The sequence below is a fragment of the Pan troglodytes genome, chromosome 3, assembly GCF_028858775.2.
Source record: "Pan troglodytes isolate AG18354 chromosome 3, NHGRI_mPanTro3-v2.0_pri, whole genome shotgun sequence".
Classification (NCBI taxonomy): domain Eukaryota; kingdom Metazoa; phylum Chordata; class Mammalia; order Primates; family Hominidae; genus Pan; species Pan troglodytes.
Genome location: NC_072401.2, coordinates 121,726,807 through 121,751,303, shown reverse-complemented (window position 1 = coordinate 121,751,303; position 24,497 = coordinate 121,726,807). Strand labels below are relative to the sequence as shown.

The 24,497-nt window shown below is 34.7% G+C and overlaps 2 long non-coding RNA genes across 2 annotated transcripts in view; one reads left to right on the top strand and one right to left on the bottom strand.

Moving 5' to 3' along the window:
* The first annotated feature begins 3,606 nt into the window (after positions 1 to 3,606).
* On the top strand, positions 3,607 to 12,852 carry LOC107974392 (uncharacterized). Its single transcript, XR_001717110.3, has 3 exons — positions 3,607 to 3,940; positions 8,135 to 8,237; positions 12,574 to 12,852. It is a non-coding gene; the product is annotated as an uncharacterized LOC107974392 (long non-coding RNA).
* Positions 12,853 to 12,892: 40 nt separating this feature from the next.
* The window catches only part of LOC134809807 (uncharacterized), a 509,671-nt gene continuing 498,066 nt past the window's right edge, over positions 12,893 to 24,497 (bottom strand). The window contains exon 7 of the long non-coding RNA XR_010156343.1: positions 12,893 to 13,162. This is a non-coding gene — a long non-coding RNA (uncharacterized LOC134809807). The remainder of the gene's footprint in view (positions 13,163 to 24,497) is intronic.

Here is a 24,497-nt window from a genome sequence, read left to right as displayed (position 1 = left end):
CTCCCTCCCCATATTCCTCCCTTTTGAGTCCCGAGTGTCTATTATTTCCATATTTATGTCCATGTGTACCCATTGTTTAGCTCCCACTTGTAAATGAGAATATGAGTTATTTGATTTTCTGTTTCTGAATTATTTCCCTTAGGATAGTGGCCTCCAGCTCCATCCACATTGTTGTGAAGGACATTATTTCATTATTTTTATGGCTGCATAGTATTCCATGGTGTATATACCATATATTCTTAAGCTATTCAATCATTGGTAGACACTTAGGTTGATTCCATGACTTTGCCATTGTGAGTCATGGAATAGTATCACAATAGTATTGTGATAAACATGTGAGTGCAGGTGTCTTGATGACATGATGTCATTTCCTTTGGGTGGCTACCTAGTAGCAGGATTGCTGGACCAAATGGCAGTTCTAATTTTAGTTCTGTAAGAACTCTTTACTGTTTTCCATAGGGATTGAACTAATTTACATTCTCACCAACAGTGTATAAACATTTCCTTTTCTCTGCATCTTCCCCAACATCTGCTTTTTTTGTCTTTTCACTTTTTAATAATAGCCATTCTGACTGGCATAAGTTGGTCTCCCATTATGATTTTAATTTGCATTTCACTGATGATTAGTAATGTTGAGCATTGTTTTCATATGTTTGTTGGCCACATGTATGTCTTCTTTTGAGAAGGGTCTGTCCATGTTCTTTGCCTACATTTTAATAGGGTTATTTTTTTTGTTGGTTTGTTGAGTTCCTTGGAGATTATGGATATCAGTCCTTTCTCAGATGCATAGTGTGCAAAAAATTTTTTCTCATTCTGTAAGTTGTCTGTGTAGAATGTTGATTTTGTTTTCTTAAGTCCCTTTTGTCTACTTTTGTTTTTGTTGCATTTGCTTATGAGGTCTTGGTAATAAATTATTACCCTAGGCGACTGTTCAGAAGAGTTTTTCCTAGGTCTTCTTTTAGGATTTTTATAATTTCAGGTCTTACAATTAAGTCTTTAATCTATCTTGAGTTAATATTTATATATAGAGTGGGACAGATGTCCAGTTTCATTCTTCTGCATGTGAGTAGCGAGTTTTCTCAGCACTATTTTTTGAATAGGGTGTTCTTTTCACATTGTTTATTTGTGTCAATTTTGTTGAAGATCAGTTGGTTGTAGGTAAATGGCTTTGCTTCTGGGTTCCTATTCTGTTCCAGTGATCTATGTGTTTATTTTTATATCAGTACTATGCTGTTTTGGTTACAGTAGCCTTGTAGTATAGTTTGAAGTCAGATAATGTGATGACTCTAGCTTTGTTTGGGTTATTCAGGGTCTTTTTTGGCTCCACATGAATTTTTGAATTATTTATTCTAATTCTGTGAAAAGTGATTTTGGTAATTTGATAGAAACAGCATTCAGTCTGTAGATTACTATGGGCAGTGTAGTCATTTTAATGATATTGATTCTTCCTATCCATGAGCATGGAATATTTTTTCATTTGTTTGTGTCATCTACAATTTCTTTCATCAGTGTTTTTTAGTTTTTCTTGTAGAGATCTTTCACATCCTTAGTTGAATGTATTTGTAGGTATTTTATTTTTGTGTGTGGCTATTGTAAATTGGATTGAGCTTCTGATTTGGTTCTCAGCTTGAATGTTGGTGTATTGAAATGCAACTGATTTTTGAGCATTAATTTTGTATCCTGAAACTTTACTGAGGTCATTTATCAGGTCTAGGAGTTTTTTTGGAGAAATCTTTAGAGTTTTCTAGGTATAAGATCATGTCATCAGTGAACAGAGGCACTTTGACTACCTCTTGTCCAATTTGGACACCTTTCCTTCTTTGGCCTGATTGCTGTGGCCAGGACTTCCAGTACTATGTTGAATAAGAGTGGTGAGAGTAAACATTCTCATCTTGTTCGAGTTCTTAGGGGAAAATGCTCTTAATTTTCCCCATTAAACATAGTGTTGGCTGTGGGCTTAGGAACTATACTGCCCACAGTAATCTACAGATTCAATGTAACTCTTATCAAATTACCAAATGACTTTTCACAGAATTAGAATTATATGTATCTTTATATTTTGAGGTATGTTTGATGCCTCATTTGTTGAGAGGTTTTATCATGAAGGGATCTTGAATTTTATTGAATGCTTTTTCTGCAACTGTTGAGATGATAATATAGTTTTTGTTTGTAATTCTGTTTCACATTTATAGATTCATATATATTGAACCATCCTTACATCCCTGGAATAAAACTAACATGATTGTGATGAATTCTTTTTGATGTGCTGCAGAATTTGGTTTGCTAGTAGTTTGTTAAGGATTTTTGTGTCTATGTTCATCAGGTGATTTTGCCTGTAGTTTTCCTTTTTTGTTGCTGTGTCCTGGCCAGATTTTGGTATGAGGATGATACTGATTTCATAGAATGTGATAAGGAGGAATAACTCTTCCTGGATTTTCTGAATAATTTTAGTAGTTTGGTACCAGATTTTCTTTTTGTGTGGTAGACTATGGGTATGAATGCATCTGGTCCTGGGCTTTTTATGGTTGGTAGATTATTTTTTGTTACTCATTCAATTTCAATTTTTTTCTGGTTTAATCTTGGGAGGTTGTATGTTTTCAGTAATGTATCCATTTCCTATAGGTTTTCTAGTTTATGCACATAGAGATGTTCATAGTAGTCTATGACTACTCTATAGTCGTCTAGAGACTAAGATGATCTTTTGTATTTTTGTGGTATCGGTTGTATCACCTTATCATTTCTGATTGTGTTTAGTTGAATCTTCTGGTCTTTTTTGTTGTTGTTTTTAATTAAGAACCAACTTTTTGTTTTGTTGATCATTTGTAAAATTTATTTGCTCTTAATTTTGTTTAGTTCTGTTCTGATCTTTTAAAATTCTTTTCTTCTGCTAGCTTTTAGTTGGATTTTTCTTGTTTTTGTAGTTTCTTGAAGTGCAATATTAGCTGGTTAATTTGAGATCTTTTTATTTTTTGATGTACTAATTTAGCACTACAAATTTTTCTCTTTACACTGCTTTGGAGATTTTGGTATGTTATGTCTCTATTTTCATTGATTTCAATTTTTTTTTTTATTTCTGCCTAAATTTCTTTGTTTACCCCAAAGTTTCTCAGGGGCAAGTTGTTTAGTTTCCATGTACTTGTGTGGTTTTGAGAATTCCTGTTTGTTTTGATTTCTAATTTTATTACACTTTGGTTCAAAAAGATACTTGATATGATTTTGATTTTTTTGAGTTTATTGAAACTTTCTTTATGACCAAGGATATGGTCAATTTTAGAGAGTGCTTTTTGCACAGATGAGAAAAATGTATATTCTTCAGTTGGTTAGAATGTTCTGTAGATATCTATTAGGTCAATTTGTTCAAGAGTTCAGTTTAAGTCCAGAGTTTCTTTTTTATCTTAAGAGTATGATCATGGTATATGTTGTATATGGTCATTTGGCTTTTGTTTCATTATTTCTGCATCAATGATCTGTATAGTGCTATCATTGGAGAGTTGAAGTCCCCAACTATTACTAGGGACTATTATATGGCTGTCTATCTCTTTTCTTAAGTCTAGTCATACTTTTTGTTATAAATGTAGGTGTTTCAGTGATGGGTGCATATATATTTAATATAGATAAATATTCTTGTTGAATTGAACTGTCTATCCTTATATACTACCTGATATGGTTTGGCTCTGTGTCCCCACCCACATCTAATTTTATAGTCCCCATAATTCCTGTGTGTTGTGGGAAGGACCTGGTGGGAGATGATTGAATTATAGGGGTGGGTATTTCCCATGCTGTTCTCATGATAGTGAAGGGGTCTCATGATATCTGATGGTTTTAAAAACAGGAGTTGCCCTGCACAAGCTCTCTTTGCCTGCCACCATCCATGTAAGATGTGACTTACTTCTCCTTGCCTTCCACCAAGAATGTGAGGCTTCCCCACCCACATGGAACTGTAAGTCCAATTAAACTTCTTTCTTGTGTTAAATGCCCAGTCTCAGGTATGACTTTATCAGCAGCATGAAAACAGACTGATACAGTAAATTGGTACCAGAAGTGCAGTGCTACTGAAAAGATCCATGAAAATGTGGAAGTGACTTTGGAACTGGGTAATAAGCAGAGGTTGGAACAGTTTGGACGTCTCAGAAGAAGAAAGAAAAATGTGGGAAGGTTTGGAACTCCCTAGAAACTTGTTGAATGGCTTTGACCAAAATGCTGATAATGATATGGACAATGAAATCTAGGCTGAGGTGGTTTCAGATGGAGATGAGGAACTTGTTGGGAACTGGAGCAAAGGTGACTCTTGTTATGTTTTAGCAATGGGACTGGTGGTATTTTGCCCCTGCCCTAGAGATTTGTGGAACTTTGAACTAGAGAGAGATGATTTAGGGTATCTGCCAGAAGAAATTTCTAAGCAACAAAGAATTCAAGAGGTGACTTTGGTGCTATTAAAGGCATTCAGTTTTAAAAGGGAAACAGAGCATAAAAGTTCAGAAAATTTGCAGTCTTACCATTTCATAGAAAAGAAAATCCCATTTTCTGAGGAGAAATTCAAGCCAGCTACAGAAATTTGCATAAGTAAAGAGGAACCAAATGTTAATCACCAAGGCAATGGGGAAAATGTCTCCAGGGCGTGTCAGAGGCCTTCACAGCAGCCCCTCCCATCACAGGCCTGGAGGTATCGGAGGAAAAAATAGCTTTGTGGGCCAGGCCCAAGGTCCCTCTGCTGTCTGCAACCTAGAGACTTGATACCCTGCATCCCAGTTGCTCCAGCTGTGAATAAAAGGGGCCAAGGTACAGGTTGGGTTGTTGCTTCAGAGGGTGTAAGCCCCAAGCCTTGGCAACTTCCACCTGGTATTGAGCCTGTGGGTGCACAGAAGTCAAGGATTGAGGTTTGGGCACCTCTGGCTAGATTTCAGAAGATGTATGGAAATGCCTGGATGCCCAGAAAAAAGTTTGCTGCAGGAGCAGGGCCCTTATGGAGGACCTCTGTTAGGGCAGTGCAGAAGGGAAATGTGGGGTCAGAGCCCCCACACAGAGTCCCTACTGGGCACCACCTAGTGGAGCTGTGAGAAGAGGGCCACTGTCCTCCAGACCCCAGAAGATAGACCCATATTCAGCTTGCACTGTGCATCTGGAAAAGCCACAGACACTCAACACCAGCCCATGAAAGCAGTCAGAAGTGGGGCTATGCCCTGCAAAGCCACAGGGTTGGAGCTGCCCAAGACCATGCAAACCCACCTCTTACTTTAGTATGACCTGGATGTGAGACATGGAGTCAAAGGAGATCATTTTGGAGCTTCAAGATTTGATTGCCCTGCTGGATTTTGGACTTGCGTGGGGCCTGTAGCTCCTTTGTTTTGGCCAATTTCTCCCATTTGGAATGGCTGTATTTACCCAATACCTGTACCCCCATTGTATGTAGGAAGTAACTAACTTGCTTTTGATTTTACCAGCTCATAGGCAGAAGGAACTTGCTTTGTCTCAGATGAGACTTTGGACTTGGACTTTTGGGTTAATGCTGAAATGAGTTGAGACTCTGGGGGACTGTTAGGAATGCATGATTGGTTTTGAAATGGGAAGATATGAGATTCTGGAGGGGCCAGGGCAGAATGATATGGTTTGGTTCTGTGTCCTCACCCACATCTCATCTTGTAGCTCCCATAATTCCCATGTGTTGTGGGAGGGACCTGATGAGAGATGATTGATTTATGGGAGCAGGTCTTTCCTGTGCTATTCTCATGATAGCGAATGGGTTGAGGCCAGGTGCAGTGGCTCATGCCTGTAATCCCAGCACTTTGGGAGGCCAATGCGGGTGGATCACAAGGTCAGGAGTTCGAGACCAGCCTGACCAACATAGCGAAACCTTGTCTCTACTAAAAATACAAAAAAAAAAATTAGCTGGGAGTGGTGGTGTGGTCCTGTAATCCTGGCTACTCAGGAGGCTGAGGCAGGAGAATTCCTTGAACCTGGGAGGCAGAGGTTGCAGTGAGCTGAGATTGTGCCACTGCACTCCAGCCTAGATGACAGAGTGAGACTCTGTCTCAAAAAAATAAATAATAATAATAATAAAAGATAGTGAATGGGTCTCACAAGTCTGATGGTTTAAAAATGGGAGTTGCCCTGCACAAGGTGTCTTTGCCTGCTGCCATCCACATAAGCTGTGACTTGCTTCTCCTTGCTTTCCACCATGATTGTGTGGCTTCTCTAGTCACGTAGAACTGTAAGTCCAGTTAAACCTTTTTCTTTTATAAATTGCTCAGTCTTAGGTATGTCTTTATCAGCAGTGTGAAAATGGACCAATACACTGCCCTTAATTTTTTTTTATTGACTGTTACTGGTTTAAAATCTGTTTTATCTGATAAAAGAATAGCAATCCCTGCTCTGTGTTGTTTTCCATTTGCATGATGTATCTTTCTTCACCCCTTTACATTGAGCTTGAGGGTGTCATTACAGATTAGGTGGGTCTCTTGCAGCAGTAGATGATTGGGTCTCTCTTTGTTTTTTTTCTTTTTATCCAGTTTGCCAATCTAGATATTTTAAGTGCAGCATTTAGACTATATACATTCAAAGGTAATATTGATATGTGAGGCTTTGATTCTGTCATAGTTTGTTAGGTAGTTACTTTGAATCACCCAATGTCTGCCTTAATATTCACATGGAACTCTCCCTGTGTGCTTGTCTGTCTCCAAATTTCCCCTTTTATAAGGACATGAGTCATATTGAATTAAGAGCCCACCTTACTCAAGCACGACCTCATCTAAACTATTATTATATATAAATATGTCTGCAATTACCCTATTTCCAAATAAGGTCACATTCTAAAGTACTCAGGATTAGGACTGCAACAAACAGATGTTGTGGAGACACAATTCAACACATAAGACTTTGAGACTTTGCTTCCAATATGGAATTGATATCCCAAAACCCATATGAGGTGCCTTCTCTCTGAGACTTTTAGCCTGAATCTACTCATGTGAAGGAGGAGAGTTAGTTGCTACGGCAGATGCTATTTTGCTAATGTTCCATAGAAGTGAAGGCAGTGAGGTTGAGAGTTGAGGGGCTCAGTGGGGAGGATACAGTTGTGGCTGCTCCAGGGATTGCATTTGAATTTTGTCTGGGTTCTTGATGACCTAGATTCCCTTGGTTCCTTCCAATTCTCTTAGCTTTATTTGCCCACATGTCTCCAAATTCTTGAGTTGTTTAATAACTTTCCAGTGAAAGTCCTGTTTGGCTCCAGTTAGCCAGAGTTGGTTTCTGTTGTGTATAAGCAATAAACTTGTCAAGTACACATACTTCATGATATTTTATATCTTTTCAGTTCATCCTACATTAAAAAGTAAGAAAATAATTCAATTGCATAAATCAGGAAATTCTTTAATTAGACCTTTAAAGTTAAACAGCCATTACAATGAACAAATTCCATGTTACTGGAAATAATATGGTTTTGTTTCTAATTGAGTTTAAGGTAACTAACTTCAGTCTGAGCAAATGAGAACTATGGTATGATTAAATTATATATATCATTGAATTCAACTCCAACTGAATTCATTATCAGGTAACTTCAGGTATAATTACTGTTTTTTCTTCTTATAATTTAAAAAATACTTTCAAGTTTTTTTTGCTTAAAAGTATTTGTCTTCTCATCAATTACTAATTTAAATCCAAGATCCCACATTAAAGTGCAAATACTCAATATTTTCTTTTATTCAAAAATTTTTATTATAAACACCAGTTTTATTTTGAAAGATTGAAATGATTGTAAAGCTAACTCGAATAGCTAGGTTATGCAAGAAAGGACTCTTGAACATTCCCTTTTTGATGTCTTCTAAGATTTGGATCCCATTTATTTGTGCTTTGTTCTTGCCTCTAACTTCAGACTTCAGTTAAGCAGAAACATGGCTTACAGTATTTTAAATTTGTTTCTTCATATTAATAAAAAAGTTATAGAATGTGATAACTAAAAATAAAAAAGAACACATGAAATTTCTACAGTATTTGAAAATAGCATATCTTATTATTTATCTACTATATATTTTTCAGAGATAACTCTAAGTTAATTCAGGCTTATAAGACACATTTACAATTATAATGCAGTTATTCAAAAATTAACTATATTTATGTTAAAACATCTTTTTCTCCCATACAGAAAAGTCATTATTGAAGAATTATGCTACTATTCCTTGCTGAGATGGATGAGGGAAGGAAAAACATAATCTTATTAACTTTTAAAATTATATTTCATTTATGAGGTAAGGAATTTATGAAATGAAACACTAAGCATCATATTTCAGGTAAATTTTGTGATATAAATCAGTTGTATTTATAGATTCAAAGCTAAGCTTGAAAAAAGTCTCAGAAGCTAAGGGGCTGATGACCCTATAAACTGTAAAATGTGTTAACACCAATAAATTCTGGTCCCTCAGTTCAAAGGGCATTTGATTATAGGCTGCACTGTCAGTGCTACTCACATCGGAGCTCATCTTGGAATGATAAACAAGGCAGGCCTGTAATGTATACCAGAGAATGACAAGACGCACCTGTCCCTACAAGTTTTGAGACAAAACAGTAGGCACTTGCAGACAGCTGTGTCATCTATGAGAAAGTCTCCTCATAGGCTCACCAACAGGCAAGAAGAAACACCCCCAGCCAGTTTAGACTACAACATCACAATGTTTGCATTGGTATATCTTTTATTTTTCTGAGATTACTTTGAATAGAAAACTATGTTGGCTAAAATCTATTAGTAAAATTCCTTTGTATGTAATAAAGGGCTGTTGATCTCTGGTGGCTTTCATTTCTATGCACAAAATTTTAAAGTATTTTAATAAGTATTATGTAAATCAATGTTAATAAATGTTCAATTGGCAGAAGAACATGAATTATTATATAATAACCTTTAAATAATTTGCCTTATGGTTTTTCATCAGTATGATTTTTAAACATTTTGAGGGTTTGATTTACATCTCTTTAAGAGGGAAAAATTTTTTGCCTTAATAGAAATTTTTCCAGTACTGAATGTTTTACTTTGGTCATTTATGCCTAATCATGCGTCTCTCACAAAGAGCCACCCCAACAAAACAGATAGTTATTTAAAACTTATTACAAGATGATTAATTGAAATACTTTATGGTCAGTTCTTATGTTTAACAGCTGGTACTTGTGCTGGCTTGTTATCAAAGGAATATTTATTGAGCATTTGGTATTACTTATTATTTGGAACATATATAGGAAATTATTCCTGCTTTCTTGTTATGTATATTCTAAAGAAAATCTGTGTAACCTCCTTTGCAGAATATGGTGTTTTTTTTGTTTATTCATATATATTTTATTCTAAAAAATAATTTGAAACAGATTTGACATTCTTGGGGCATTGATTTCTATTTTTTGGTCTTTTTTTGTGATTTTGAGAAAATTACAACTAAAACAGAAATTTCTTATTTTAGTCTGAAAAAATGTATCTTGACAATTTTTTTAAGTTAGAAATTTCAAGTTCCATGACCCCATTATATTTTGACAGACATTATTATTTCATTTTAGAGCTTGCAATTTTCATTGAAATTTTCCATTTTGAAATGACGATGGAAAAAACCCATATAACTTACTAATCCATTATTAGGTTTGTTACAGGGTCAACTATTCAATACTTTGTGTTTGCATATTTTGTAAAACATAGTATTGAGTTGGATTTTAAATATTTTTGCTATGCTAATTTCTAAAGGAAGGATTTTGAGTCATGAGATGAATTTAATAAATTGCAATTGTTTGGAGAAAGTCTGTGAATCAATTTAATAACTTAATAGTTTTAAAAGTTTTCAATAAAGTTGAAGAAAATCAGTATTTTCTTTAATGCACACTTGAATGTAAGGCACACTTAATATCAAATGTTGTCTTATGCTCAAATAAAATTAAACAAACAGGAAAATTATGAGAATTAGTTTTCCTTTTATATTGGTGTTGACAAATCTAAATAATTACTTACTACAATCTGTTCTATCTTGATTAACACTGTGGTAGACTATAATTAAAGTAAAATATGTTAGAATTTCTACAAATATATTTTATTCTATATCATGTATTTCTCATAGGAATGCATCTCAATGGACAGTGTTATATTCCCATACCTATAATTAAAGAATAAGATATTGATCTGATAAATGGTTACTCAGTAAATGCAATGTTGCTGCGTTATTATGATTATTTCATGGAGTATTAGTCTATTTTTATTTTATTATACTTTAGATACTTAGAATATTCATAGTGTTCTTGGTATGTGGAAAGATAGTGCCGACAACTCATACAGTTTAGAGACCGGCTTTACCCTGTACTGGATAACAAAACTTATTAACAATAACCAGTCATGTGTTTTTTTTCCTAGAGAAGAGTAAACAGATCAGAATTCTCTTTAATAAATGCATTAATGACCCAACCAAAGTAGAAACTTAAGACCCTTTCAGTTTTATGAATCTTTTTTTGCTTTTCCCAACAAGAGCTGCAAAGCTCTTGTTTGATGTTGGTATAAATTTAATTTTTAAATATGTTTTTGTTCCTTGTCAACATCTTTTCACCTGTCAGACCATTTTATGTTCCTTTGGTAGATTTTGTAGGAGAGCAGTTGTCATCTATGGAAAATTACTAACAATATTAACAATGCCAGGTGACAGTAATTACAAATGAATGTGTCAAATACATGTTGGACATGTGGTATCAGCGTGTGCATGAATTACATTCCTGTCCTCTCACAAAGATCGATTTTCTCTGTTTCCTGTAAATGGTGCATTCACTGGGTATTGCTTCTGCTGCATGCAATGCTTGCCACATTTTTGGCATTCAATGGATATTGAAATAATAATAAAAGAGTAGGCCTTTTTTCTTTTTGAATATAGTGACACAACGGATGTTTTCAAACACCCTTTCATAACATATTTAAAAAATATACTTGTGGGTAGAACTTAAAATGGCTATTTTGAATATCAACAACAAATACTTGATATTTTTTAATATTTTGAAAACTAGGATTTCTGTCTGCCACCAAAATAAATGACTCCCTCTTTCTGCTTGGTCCTTGCATTGTTAACAATCACCTCCCTTGCCACCGAAGGGTTCATAATGCTTGCAATACACACCTGTGGTCTACACATGAATTTCTCATCATGTTCAGTCATAATAGGTGTAAAAAACCTAATTTTGGGTAATTTGTCATTGGAGAAAGTGAAAATAGTTTGTGTTAATAAAAGAAACTATGAGATACTTCCCACGTGTTCTGCAGACCATGGAATTGTATGAAACTCTTGTAAAAGCAACATGAGTGTATCCAGATATAGTTCAATGGGGCAGTAAGACCATAGCCATCAATTATTTGAAGAAAGCCTGTCTGGAGACAGTCATGCCAAGCACCTGAATCCACTTTAACGGTGGAAGTGGACACATATGCTTAGGGAGTTCAAATCCTTTATGAGTAACACTCACTTATGATATATAGACAGAATGCAAAACTATGGATTTTTTTCCTTTAGCAATGTGATTATTCTGAAGTACATGCCTTAAATATCCTTTTGAATGTAGTAACATTGTGATTGTTATCTAGAAATGCTTAGAAACCAATCTTTGTTACGGTACCAAAGACAATAATTGGTCCTTTCAAAGAATCTGGCAAGTATATTTGTTTCCTTGTTAAAAAAATTAGGAACTTTAATTGATTCATACTAATATTGAAATAGTATTTCTCTTGACAAACTTGGTTGGAAGATTCTCATCACCTTTGGGCAGACTCATTCCCAGGAGCACCTGTATTGTCAAAATTATATCTCATTCCCATAAAAAAGATGATGGAGTAAATGATATTTGATGGTAGAGCAATATGATTTAAAGCTTATTACTAGACTCAGGTTGGACATACTTATTCATTTCAAAATAAAGAATACATATACATTTACTAAAAATCCAAACATTCTTAGGTTCAGAACATCTTCAGACATAAGCATATTCATACTATCCCGTGCATGCTTTCCTTTCTTTCACTCTGTAACAACCATTTTTAAATGCGGTGAAATATGCAGAGGCTAAGAGAGCCACAAGATACATTATAATGGATAAAGAATGTAATTACATCAGAAATAAATGTACTTTTTCTGAAAATAGAGATGGTAATTAAATAAGAGAAAACACCTTTTATTCTGATTTTTGCTAAATTAATCACATGTATTTTCACAGCATATATATACATATATGACATGTACACACATAGTATATAGGTAATTTATAATTAGATTTTTGTATATCTATCCTTATGAATTAAATAATTAAATCTCAAAATTTCAAGTGTTGAATATACTAATCATAATGCATTAGGAATAAAATTAAACATTTAATCTCAAATGATGTTATAAAAAGAAATATGGAAAGCACAATTTTTAAAGTATGCTCCTCTCGTCTAGAAACCAGTTTCCTAAAACTCTTTAGTCTCATATAACCCACCATAATCTTGAGAGTCTCATAATTTAATTTAATATTCTTTGTTATTTCCAAATAATATTTCCTAACCAGATAATTTTGATTTTTGTTTTGTTTTGTTTTCCATTATTTCAGCTTTGGCAATGAAACAACTCAGTGACAACCTGAGAAACACAGAAATCAGACCTGTGAGATTTGTGGAATCTAATATAGTTTCACTGCAGGAGATTTCAACGTGTAAATCCTAAATGCAAGAAAAAGGGCCCTAAAGGTTAACATTTACATACTTTTTTTTAATTTTAAAAATTCCATGTTCCCATCAAAATTTATAAATTCCTGGGCAGCACCATAGTGTACACATGGGGACAAATAAAGTAAAGCCAAAAGAGCAAAATAAACATGAAATATGTACAACTTGTGCAATTATGAATACTTTTAAAAATCTCCTCGGGTTTTTTACAAACCTGTAGTCGAAAGTTTTCTCTCTCATCAAATCCCTCGAAGCACCTCAAAGAAAACAACTCTTGGAATTTGAAATTCACTTCTAAACCTTGTGGCAAGTCTGGAGCACTCTGGCTTCATGCACATGCTGTGTCTACTTCTGTGCTAGTTAATGCCTTCCTTGGGGAACCACTCTGTCAGTCACCTTTCCATGTAGCTGGAATTCAGCAGTATTTATCTTTTCCCTCTTTGTTTTTCACTTCTCAAGTCTTAAAACTGACATCTGAGGAAATTGTGAGATATGTAAGAAAGGAAGAAAAAAAGAAATAAAACCATGACCATATATTAACTAAAAAGCAGGAATAAAACAGCATGCAAGTATGTGATTTTTAGCACAAAAAATTAAGGAAACAAAAGGAAATTGAGCATTATTAATATCTACTCCAACTGAATATCAGGCATGAATAACTGTAACCTTTAGGACCACTAAACTGTAAAATTATTACCAACAGGATATGGTAGGATCCTATTTTTCAAGTCATTCAAAACCAAAAAAGAATTATAGGGTATATGTGGGTGAGAAAGCAGGCCAAAGGTTTATTAGCTCCATCTTCTGTATCTCATATGATGCCGTGAACTTCAGTTAAAAAAAATAGATCAGAAAGACTGAAAAGTGTTCAAATTACTAGTCTCCTAAAATAGAGGTGTAGAGATATCTTTTGCAGTGCTAGGTAATTCTTTCTCTTCAATTGCTACTCTAAGTAATTACCTACATAGAACAAACTACATTTAAGAGAAGAGATTGATAATTTTCATCATTGATTCCATAACTTTCCTTTTTTTCCACTTTGAATTTGAAAAAAGGTAACAAGATCTATAAATCACTTTAATGTCTATATTTATGGCTGGCAATACAGAGGCCATGTGGGACAGGGAAGGGGGCCAGAGCTTCAATGTTTAACACTCACAGTGATTCATGAAGGAATGTTTCAACTTTGATGTAACTCAGGGATTTAGGGACAAGGAAACCTCTACAGGAAGGGCTCCAAGCAGATCAATGTGGCACCAAGGTTATGATGCTAAAGATTGAAATAGTGGCAGTGAAAGTTTGGATTTGAAAAACATAGGGGAAATTAGAGAAATAAAAGCATAGTAGGCTCAGATTTACAAAGGCTGTGCTAGAATGGCTTTGCTTATAGTCAATGGGGTGAATAAGTAAATGATCCTCAATTGTTTGATTTACTTTTACTAAAGGTTGTATGATATCATGATTGAGTGCTTCTGTATGAAAACCAGAGGCCCTTAAAAATGGAGCAATTTTGTGGGCTTGTAAATGGGGCAGACACTTTGAAGAACAGTTTGGCAGTTCCTCAAAATGTGAAACATAGTATTACTATATGATTCAACAATTCACTCTTGGGTATATTCCCCCAAGATAATTGAACATAAGTACCCACAAAAACCTGTACATTAATATTCATAGCAACATTATTCATAATAGCCAAAAAGCAAAAACATCTCAAATGTCTATCAAATAAAGAATGGAAAAACAAAATGTGGTATATATATATATATATATTCATACAATGGAGTATTATTCAACCATAAAGATGAATTAAGTATTCGCACATGCTACAGCATCGATTAAAACATGAGACTTGAAAACATGCTAAGTGAAAGAACCTACCCACAAAGGCCATATATTATATGATTTCATTTATATAAAATACTCAGGCCAAGTAATTTCATAGACACAGAAAGTAGATTAGTGGTTGTCAGGCACTAGAGAGAGAGGGGAGAGGGGTGCAACTACCAAAGGGTGTTGGCTTTCTTCTTTGAAACCATGAAAATATTCTGAAAACAGGTGATGATAACGGCACAGCTCTGTGAATATACTATGTATCACTGAATTAAATGTTTGAAAAGCACAATAGGTACACATGTCAATGGGAGAAGAAGGTCTTGAAGTATGACAGTGGAAAGTTGCCTGTATTAGAACTTTGCACTTAGTTCTTTTATTTTAAAAACAAAAGATTGCAATGATAAATTGTAAATATACCTTTACTTCCAATGTTCCATAATTCTGTGTTATGATTGCCACACCAAAAATCTGGTGATATTTCTAAGAAATGCATGCATGCTATAGTAAATGTGAGTAGCTAGAAAAAGAATTGCCTGTAAAGGAAAATATGAATGCCATGAGAACATAATATGCCAAGTAAAAGAATTATTATAAACTCATTGTGTAAATATTCCTAGTTTAACTAATAAAAATGCTATGACAGTTATCACTATGAAGCATGTGATAAGGTCAATGAATTTAAGCTGAAAAAGAGTTTTGAGAAAATTAAAAGATATGTTGTATAATGTTTATGATGGAACTCAATAATCCAAAAAAAGTGATTATTGAAGCAAAGGTTTTGGGTAAAATAGTAATTTTTTAGAGCAAGGATTTTTAATATAAAAGAGAGGAAACAATCCTGGTGTTTGTTGGAAGTAAGGCTCAGAATTGCAAAGAAAATGAGCACTGAAACAAAGGATTTCTCAGCAAGGCAAATTTACTTCTGTAGAAGGGTACTACTCACAAGTCTGGTTGCCAGGAGAGCACACCAAACAAAGGAGGGAAGGGGTTTTTATTCTTAATGCAGCTTCTCCCTGCTACAGTGTCCTGCTTCCACTGGCCGGAGTTGGACTGCACAATCTAAGCTGAACCTGATTGGCTAACTTAAAAGGTGCAGGAATGTGGTTACACTGGTAAGAAGGGCAGTTTCTGCAGGAAGAGCCATTGCAACAGGAGGGGTAATTTACAGAGTGAGTAACAGATGTGGGCTCTGTAAACAAGGACCAGTGGGAAAGTTGTTTACTTAAACCAAGACAGGGAGGCACAAAGGATAAGGAAGTCAGTTTAGCCTTGGAAGTGGGGAACAAAGAACAAGGATATTGAACAAGCTAAACCTTTGGAGAGGAACTTCTTTTGCATCTGACAATTTTTATCCTAAATTGGGACCCAGAAGTGCTGCAAGAGGTAACTGTAGGTGAACTAGTAGGAATACTGTTTAGTGTACAACAATGTTAACATTCTACTAATGCAAGAAGGAATCTAAAGGAATTTAGTTTGTGATTATGTAATTTTGAAAATGAAAACTAACAGAAAATGTGGGCAATAGTTGGGGAAAGAAAGTAAAACTGAAAAAATAAAAGTATAGAGAGAAAGTCTAAAATCAATCCAAAATGATTCAGAGAAAGTCTAAGAAAAATGATCAAAAGGGCCAAGGTACCTGGAAAATAACCAAGTATATTCAACTGAGAGAGCAAAAATGCCAACATGAGAAAAAAGGCAGCTTTTATAAAATATAAGAAGGTAATAAAATCAAGATATACAAGAATGCTTACCAAAAGTGCCAAATATGATACAAGGTTGGAAAGAGTTGTATCAAAACTAGCCAAATAAAATCAAAGAACTACTTTTGAAGAAAACTCTAGAACTAAGAAAAAAATATGTTCACTAGGGGGAAACTTGGACATTTTGGGAATTACTTAATTGTCAGAGTGCAAAAGCATGCTCTTGGGTTAAAAGGGGTTTGGGGGTCCTTTTTTGAGATTGTAGCCAATGTTTGTAGATATTATAAGCCATAAACATGAGCATGCACACACACGCACACATGCACACACACACACACAGTAGTTTAAAAAAAATGTAATGCTCTCAAGTTTTTCTATTGGTTTGCTTGTCTATTCCTATGCCAACAAATCACTATATTAATTACTATAGGTTTGCCATATTTTGACAGTGGTTAATGCAGATTTTCCTAGATTATTCTTCCGTCACCCCAGAAAGTTCTTTCGTGACCCATTTCAGGCAATTCTCAACCTCTGTTTTGATTTCTATCACCATGGAAGAATCTTGTTTGTCTTTTAACTTCATGTAAATGGAACCACACGGTGTATATAATTTTATACCTAGCTTCCATCACATATCATAACGGTTATAAAGATTCATATATATTGCTGTTTCTATTTTTCATTTGCTTTTATTGCTAAGATTGACTGTTCTATGCCTATAACACCATTTGTTTATTAATTCTCCTCTGGGGACATTTGGGTGACTTTTGGATTGGAATCCTCATGAAAATATCCTCTATGTCCATTTTTGTGTAAGTTAATTTTTATGGACTGACATTTTCACTTTTCTTGGGCAAATAACTAGAGGGTAATTTATTGCTTATGGGGAAGGTGTATATTTATCTTCATAAAAATTGCCAAATGTTTTTCTAAACTGGTTATGTCATTTTACCTTTTGACCAGAAATGTATTCGAGTTCCAGTTACTTTACATGCTCATTAACATTTAGTTTTACCAGTCTTTACAATTTTCACCATTTTTGGGGTGGTGAAGTGGTAAGTTGCTATGGTTTTAGCTGTATATCCTTGATAACTAATGAGGTTCAGCTACTTTTCAAGTGGTTCCTGGACATTTGTATATCTTTTATAGTAAAGTTTCTGTTTAAATATTTGCCCATAATTTTAAAGGTTATTGTCTTTTCATTCTAGATTTACAGATGCATTTTATTAGTTTCAGGTAGAAGCCTTTTAACAAATGTGTGTGCTATAAGGATTATATCCCAGTTTATGACTCTATTTTTCATTTACAAAGCAGTAACTTTAATGAGCACATTATGACTTTGATGATTAAATTGAATTTAAAATTTTGAACCAAAAATCTAATTTTTGCTTTTATAGTTATTGCTTGAGGGTTGCCTTAAAAACCTTTGACTACCTCAAATTTATAAAAATGTTTTCCTATATTTTCTTCTAGAAATGCTATAATTTTAGTTTTTATGTTTAGATCCGCAATGACCTCAAATTAGCTTTTTGATTCTGGTATAAGGTAGAGATCCATGTTCACTTCTTAAATATATTTCTCCAATTGTTCCAGCACAATTTTCTTTTTTTTTTATTTTTTTTTTATTTTTTTTTTTATTTTTTATTTTTTATTATACTTTAAGTTTTAGGGAACATGTGCACATTGTGCAGGTTAGTTACATATGTATACATGTGCCATGCTGGTGCGCTGCACCCACTAACTCGTCATCTAGCATTAGGTATATCTCCCAATGCTATCCCTCCCCCCTCCCCCCTCCCCACCACAGTCCCCAGAGTATGATATTCCCCTTCCTGTGTCCATGTGATCTCATTGTTCAATTCCCACCTATGAGTGAGAATATGCGGTGTTTGGTTTTTTGTTCTTGCAATAGTTTACTGAGAATGATGGTTTCCAATTTCATCCATGTCCCTACAAAGGATATGAACTCATCATTTTTTATGGCTGCATAGTACTCCATGGTGTATATGTGCCACATTTTCTTAATCCAGTCTATCATTGTTGGACATTTGGGTTGGTTCCAAGTCTTTGCTATTGTGAATAATGCCACAATAAACATACGTGTGCATGTGTCTTTATAGCAGCATGATTTATAGTCATTTGGGTATATACCCAGTAATGGGATGGCTGGGTCAAATGGTATTTCTAGTTCTAGATCCCTGAGGAATCGCCACACTGACTTCCACAATGGTTGAACTAGTTTACAGTCCCACCAACAGTGTAAAAGTGTTCCTATTTCTCCACATCCTCTCCAGCACCTGTTGTTTCCTGACTTTTTAATGATTGCCATTCTAACTGGTGTGAGATGATATCTCATAGTGGTTTTGATTTGCATTTCTCTGATGGCCAGTGATGATGAGCATTTTTTCATGTGTTTTTTGGCTGCATAAATGTCTTCTTTTGAGAAGTGTCTGTTCATGTCCTTCGCCCACTTTTTGATGGGGTTGTTTGTTTTTTTCTTGTAAATTTGTTTGAGTTCACTGTAGATTCTGGATATTAGCCCTTTGTCAGATGAGTAGGTTGCGAAAATTTTCTCCCATGTTGTAGCACAATTTTCTGCAAAGATTTTTCTTTCTCCATTGTATTGCCTTTGTCTTTGTTGAATGGATTGCTTAGAATTCGATCTATATCTGGGCTCTCTCTTCTGTTCCATTGATATTATGTCTATTCCTGTATCAATACCATTGTCTGAATTACTGTAGCTTTATGGTAAATCTTAAGATAGTATAGAATCTTCAACAATGTTTTCCTTTATCAAGAATTCTTTGTCTATACTAGTTTCTTTGCATTTGTATGTAAATTTTAGTATCAGCTGTTCATTTTATATAAAAAGTTTTGGAATTTTTATTGGAATTGCATTGAATATGTAGACCAGTTTGAATAAAATTGAATTCAAACAGTATTGACCTTCCAATCTATGAACATGGTATATGGCATTATTTACTTGTGTCTCATTTGAGTTCTCTCAAAAATGTTTTGCAAATTTAAGTGAAGAGTTTTAGAATATTTTGTTATATTTATTCCTAAGTGTCATTACAAAACATATAAATTTAAGGGACTGTTCAGATTTTTCAGAAACATTTCATATACAACATTGTGTTTTTTCTACCTAAACAAACATGATTTCCAGTAGTCTTTCTTTTTGCGATATTTTCAGCTGTGCTGAATTCTCTTGTCAACCTGGCAGTATCACTACACTTTTCTGAAACTAGGAACTCTATATTCTAGAATCCTATTCCCTGAATGAATCTTCATAGGATTTGCAAATGAGGAAAATTCACACACAATTTGGAAGATAAAAGTAAAACATAAATCGTTCTTAGCAATTTTGGCTGCCAGTCATGGAAGCTTTGCAGGGCTCTTTACAAGGATCTTCTTAGCAACACTAGCATCCAGATGTAGCACCATCATAGATCTCTGGTAAGCTGGTACTTCATAGTCATAATGGATGCAGAAATTTCTTGGACTCTTTCATGAGCTGCTGCTTTCTCTAGCTACTGTTTCAAGCTAATGCCATTTATGGTTGTTTTTATTTTTCTTGTTTTAAAGACAAAATCCCACTCTGCCTCCAAGGCTGAAATGTAATGACATGATCATAGCTCACTGCGGCCTTGAACTCCTGGGTTCAAGGAATTCTCCCGCCTCAGCCTCCTAAGTAGTTGAGACCACAGGTACCCACCACTATGCATGGTTAATTAATTTTTTTTTTTTAAGAACAAGGTCTTGCTATGTTGCCCAAGCTGGTCTCAAACTCCTAGCTTCAAGTGATCCTCCCATCTCAGCCTCCCAAAGCACTAGGATTACAGACCTGAGCAACTGTGACTGGCCTGTGGTTGTTTTTCTAACTTTCTGAATGCAGTCTGCTGCAGGTTACATTCACATTACATTCACATGAATGTAAGCATTAATTCCTATATTAAATTGCTTATTTCTGGAATACTTAATTGGCTGTTTTCTTGGCAGAACCCAACTAAGAGTAACCACTGATGATAAAATCTGAGATTCATTATTTAATTAGAGGTTAATAAGTGAAGCAATTCTACTTCTATTATTCCTTTTCATATGTTAAATAGAAAACTTCTGTTAAGAGGATTTTTTCCTCATTATCTCTTTGGTTACCCTGAGATATTATTTGTGGAGAAAGGCAGGATACTTGATTCTTTCCCTTTACTTACTATTTCCTATTTATCAGTTACTCTTTTATTTACCAGTTTTCTAAATTGTGAGCTGGTTTCCTAGGATCTTAGAATGCACACGGAGAAACTAGAAATTGACTGATTATTTTTTATTGAATTTTGGGAAATCATTTCCTGTCTCTTCTCAATCTGGTGAATTTTTCATTTCAGATATTTTATTGTTATGCCCTGGAATTTTTAATTTTAATTTTTTTAGTTTTTATTTCTGCTGAGATCTCACATCTGTTTATGACAATTTTTAAAAAGTCCTTGAACATATTTATAATTCAGTAGTGCCCCTTATTTGTGGTTTCACTTTCCCCAGTTTCAGTTACCTGTGTTAAACCTCAGTCCAAAAATATTAAATGGAAAACTCTAGAAATAGACTAATTATAAGTTTTAAGTTGTGTGCTGTTCTGAGTAGAGTGATGCAATCTCCTGCTGCCCTGTCCTGTCTTCCCCAGAATGTGAATCATTCCCTTGTCCAGCAGATCCACACTGTTTGTGTCGCCTGCCTGTTGGTCATTGAGTAGCTAACAGAACTACTTGAGTTGACTACAGAGTCGTGCCATGATCATCATTACCTGTTTTCAGAACATTTTCATGATCTCAAAAAGGAAACTCAGTACCCTTTAGTAGTCACATCCCATTCCCCATTCTCTCTAGTGCCTAACAGATATGAAGAAGCTATCAGATCAACTGTCCCAGTAGAACAGTGTTTGTTCAATACTGGCTCCAATATGTAAGAGTAGAGATGCTGAAAATTCAGATGTGCAATGGAGAAACCTTAAAGTGTTTCCTTTAAGTGAAAATGTGAAAGTTCTTCACTTAATAAGGAAAGAAAAAAAAATTGTATGCTGAGGTTGCTAAGATCTATGGTAAGAATGAATTTTTTATCCATGAAACTGTGAAGAAGGAAAAAGAAATTCTTGCTAATTTTGCTGCTGCACCTCAAACTGCAAAAGTTACAGCCATAGTGTGAAAAGTGCTAACATAGGGTGTGGTATTATCTGTGGTTTCAGGCATCAACTGGAGATCTTGAAAAGTATGCCCACAGATAAGGGAGCCTACTATAGTCTTTTTTTTTTTTTAATCTTATATACAATATTTATTATAAAGCTACAGTAATTAAGACCACGTGGTATCAGGGCAAGGATAGACAAATAGACCAGTGGGATATAATAGAGTTCCATAACAAGCCAAGACACATATGGACATTTGATTTATGACAAAGGTAACACCGTACTATAGTCTTTTTATGCCAATTCCAATATCTGTATCATGTTGTATTTGTTCTATTGCCTGTAAGTTTTAGTGTCATTATAAACTCAAGGATTTAAACATAAGTGTGCATCTATTCATTGTAGTCATCATTATCATTGATGCTTATATTATTTCATGTTTGGATAGTGGGTGCTTCTTCAAGTTGCCTCCTGGATCTTATGAACATTACCATTGTGGGGGATATAAAGGCATCTTTGCTTTCCAGTATGACAAGATCCTCTAGATTGATTTCACATGTTGCCTGCCTGCAACCAGAAAGCAGCCATTTCTCCGAAAAGCTCTGGTTCTTTTCAGTGAGTGATGATACATAGAAACCAAAGTTATACTTCCAAGGTGCTTCCTCCTTCTGTTTTGTTTTGTTTAATGCTTCTCTAACTTTTCAGTGGGTAGACCTAAAGGATAAGTGGGATTTTGGATAAATATTCATAACTTTTTAATAAATCTTACAGTTTACATTCTGGATTATAGGATTTTAGTTAACCTCAGACATCTTACATCTATATCTTCTCTCTCATTAGAAAAATACCAGTTTTCAATGTCACACATGGTTCTCATTTTCTTTATCCTATGGTGAAAGACAAACAATGGCCTCAGAATAAAAATAGAGTCTTATGAAAAATATAAAGCAATCTAGGATTATTTTTGGCTCATTTTGTTCTTAAGCTATGTTCCATCATGGACATACAGTCATATCATTGCATTTTAAAGTCACTTAGTATAATTCTGGTTCAAAGCTGACATAAATATATTAATTAGAAAATAATATACTTATTTTCCAAATATTCTTAGACAGTGTTCTGACATGATTAACTTAATTTTCACAGGTAAAAATCTTTTGTTTTACAAGAAGATTCTAACTCATTGCACTAGAATATATCTTCATTTCCTTGAGACAGATTGGTTCCCCAATATATTATAAAAATGTTTGTATGAACATCCATATTCCAACCACTTAGATTCTGAGATTCTGTAACTGACATTTTGTTATATCTGCTTGATTACATATCTATCACTCTAGCTACCCTTCTATCCACTAATCAATTCATCTTTCTATGTCAAAGTACACAGAGCTAATATAGGGTTAAATACTTCAACTTATCTAGCATTAACTATCTTGTTCAGTATTTGCTTGTATCTATTTTTAAAAAGGAAAGATTGCATATAATGCAAGATAATTCACAGAACTAAAGTGTCTGATTTTCTGAATTTTGACAAATGAAAAGACCTGTGCACCTCCAGTCATTACCAGGATATGGAAGAGTGTTTATGTACAAAAGCACAACTATTTTAAAAACAACTTCTCACTTTTTGAATTGTACAGTGTCTGTGGGGATTCTCGAATCCAAGTTCATAAAATAAATATCCAGAAGGCAAAACTTACACTTAGTGTTTGGGTAAATATTTCCATGCATTGTCTGATTATTTTGTGTTAATTTAAAATAGACTTATTTTTTATATTCTTGTCTTCTGAGCTGTATTGTGCCATTTTCAGTGTGGAAGGCACTTGGAGAATAAACAGAAATTATTAACACGTAGAAATTTGGTTGTGTGATGAATATGTCTACCTCTGACTGTCATTTAAACTGAAGAGTTGAATTTAATACTAGAACGTAAGCAGCCTGAGCTACCCAGGGGTTGTGTCGACATAATTCCTGGGAGTTCTTTGCAGCTGTTTCACCTTGTGAGGGGTCACAGCAGGGGTAAAAATAGAAAAAGCATGCTCTGTTTTTGCATTTTAGCCAAAGGACAGAGGGCACTCTCAAAAAAAGATTTAGAAAACTGTTGACAATTATTCATATTAATATCATTTTCAAACAAGCACTTTAAAAACAAAAATTGGGATAAAATTACACAAGTTCTTTGAGAACCAAGAAAAAATACAGGAACACCATATATTCCTTTATGGGGCTATGCCTAGGTATGTAGGTAATTATAGATTATAAGCATTGCCATTATGACCGTGAAGAAAAAGATTTATTTGGTCGATGTATATTTATTTCTCTGCCATATTTATTTGATGATTATAAGATGTTACACAACCTGTAAGAAGGACAGTTGTTCCCCCTTTAACCTGACCACCACCCTATGTCATAGGAAAGCTTTATAGTAGACCAAAGACAATTTCACTGGAAAAGAGTTAAATTGAACATATAAAGGAAAATCTTATTCAAGAAAACCACCACAACAAACCTTTCAATATATATATAACATGGTAAATGAAAGCCAATTGTCCATTCAAGAATGATGAAAAACATAGCAACTTATTTATTTAGTTACTGTTGGGAATAGAAACATAGGGAGCATGTTTCTTCTGTTGGGCGTCTTTGAAGTAGAGCCTGACACAGGGATTTGGGTACATGCCACTTATTGAGGAAATGGTTTTAGAAAAAAAGGGAACAAGGGATGCAGGGCAGGCCAAGGGAAGAAGCTAAGTAAAGGTGTCGTTTCAGTTGGAGTCTAGCAACAGCTTAATCCCTTGCAGACCTCTGGAGGATGAATTATATCCCAGAATTGATTCCACCTCAAGAAAAGTGGTAACCAACTTGTATAACCCATGTCCATTGGTCATTAGCTGGCTGCAGGTTGCATCAGCATTTTGGGAAATGAAGTGTCCCTGGTGAGGTGGCTACTGTTTAGCCAAGGGAAATTCCACCAAAAAGGGGGCAGCTACGGTCAGTGAACAGCTGACACTCACAGGCATGGAGGCTATGCCCCAGCTGGTAAGGTGATAGGCCACAAAGGGAGTCTACAGCAGCATGGACAAAATAGAATTATTAT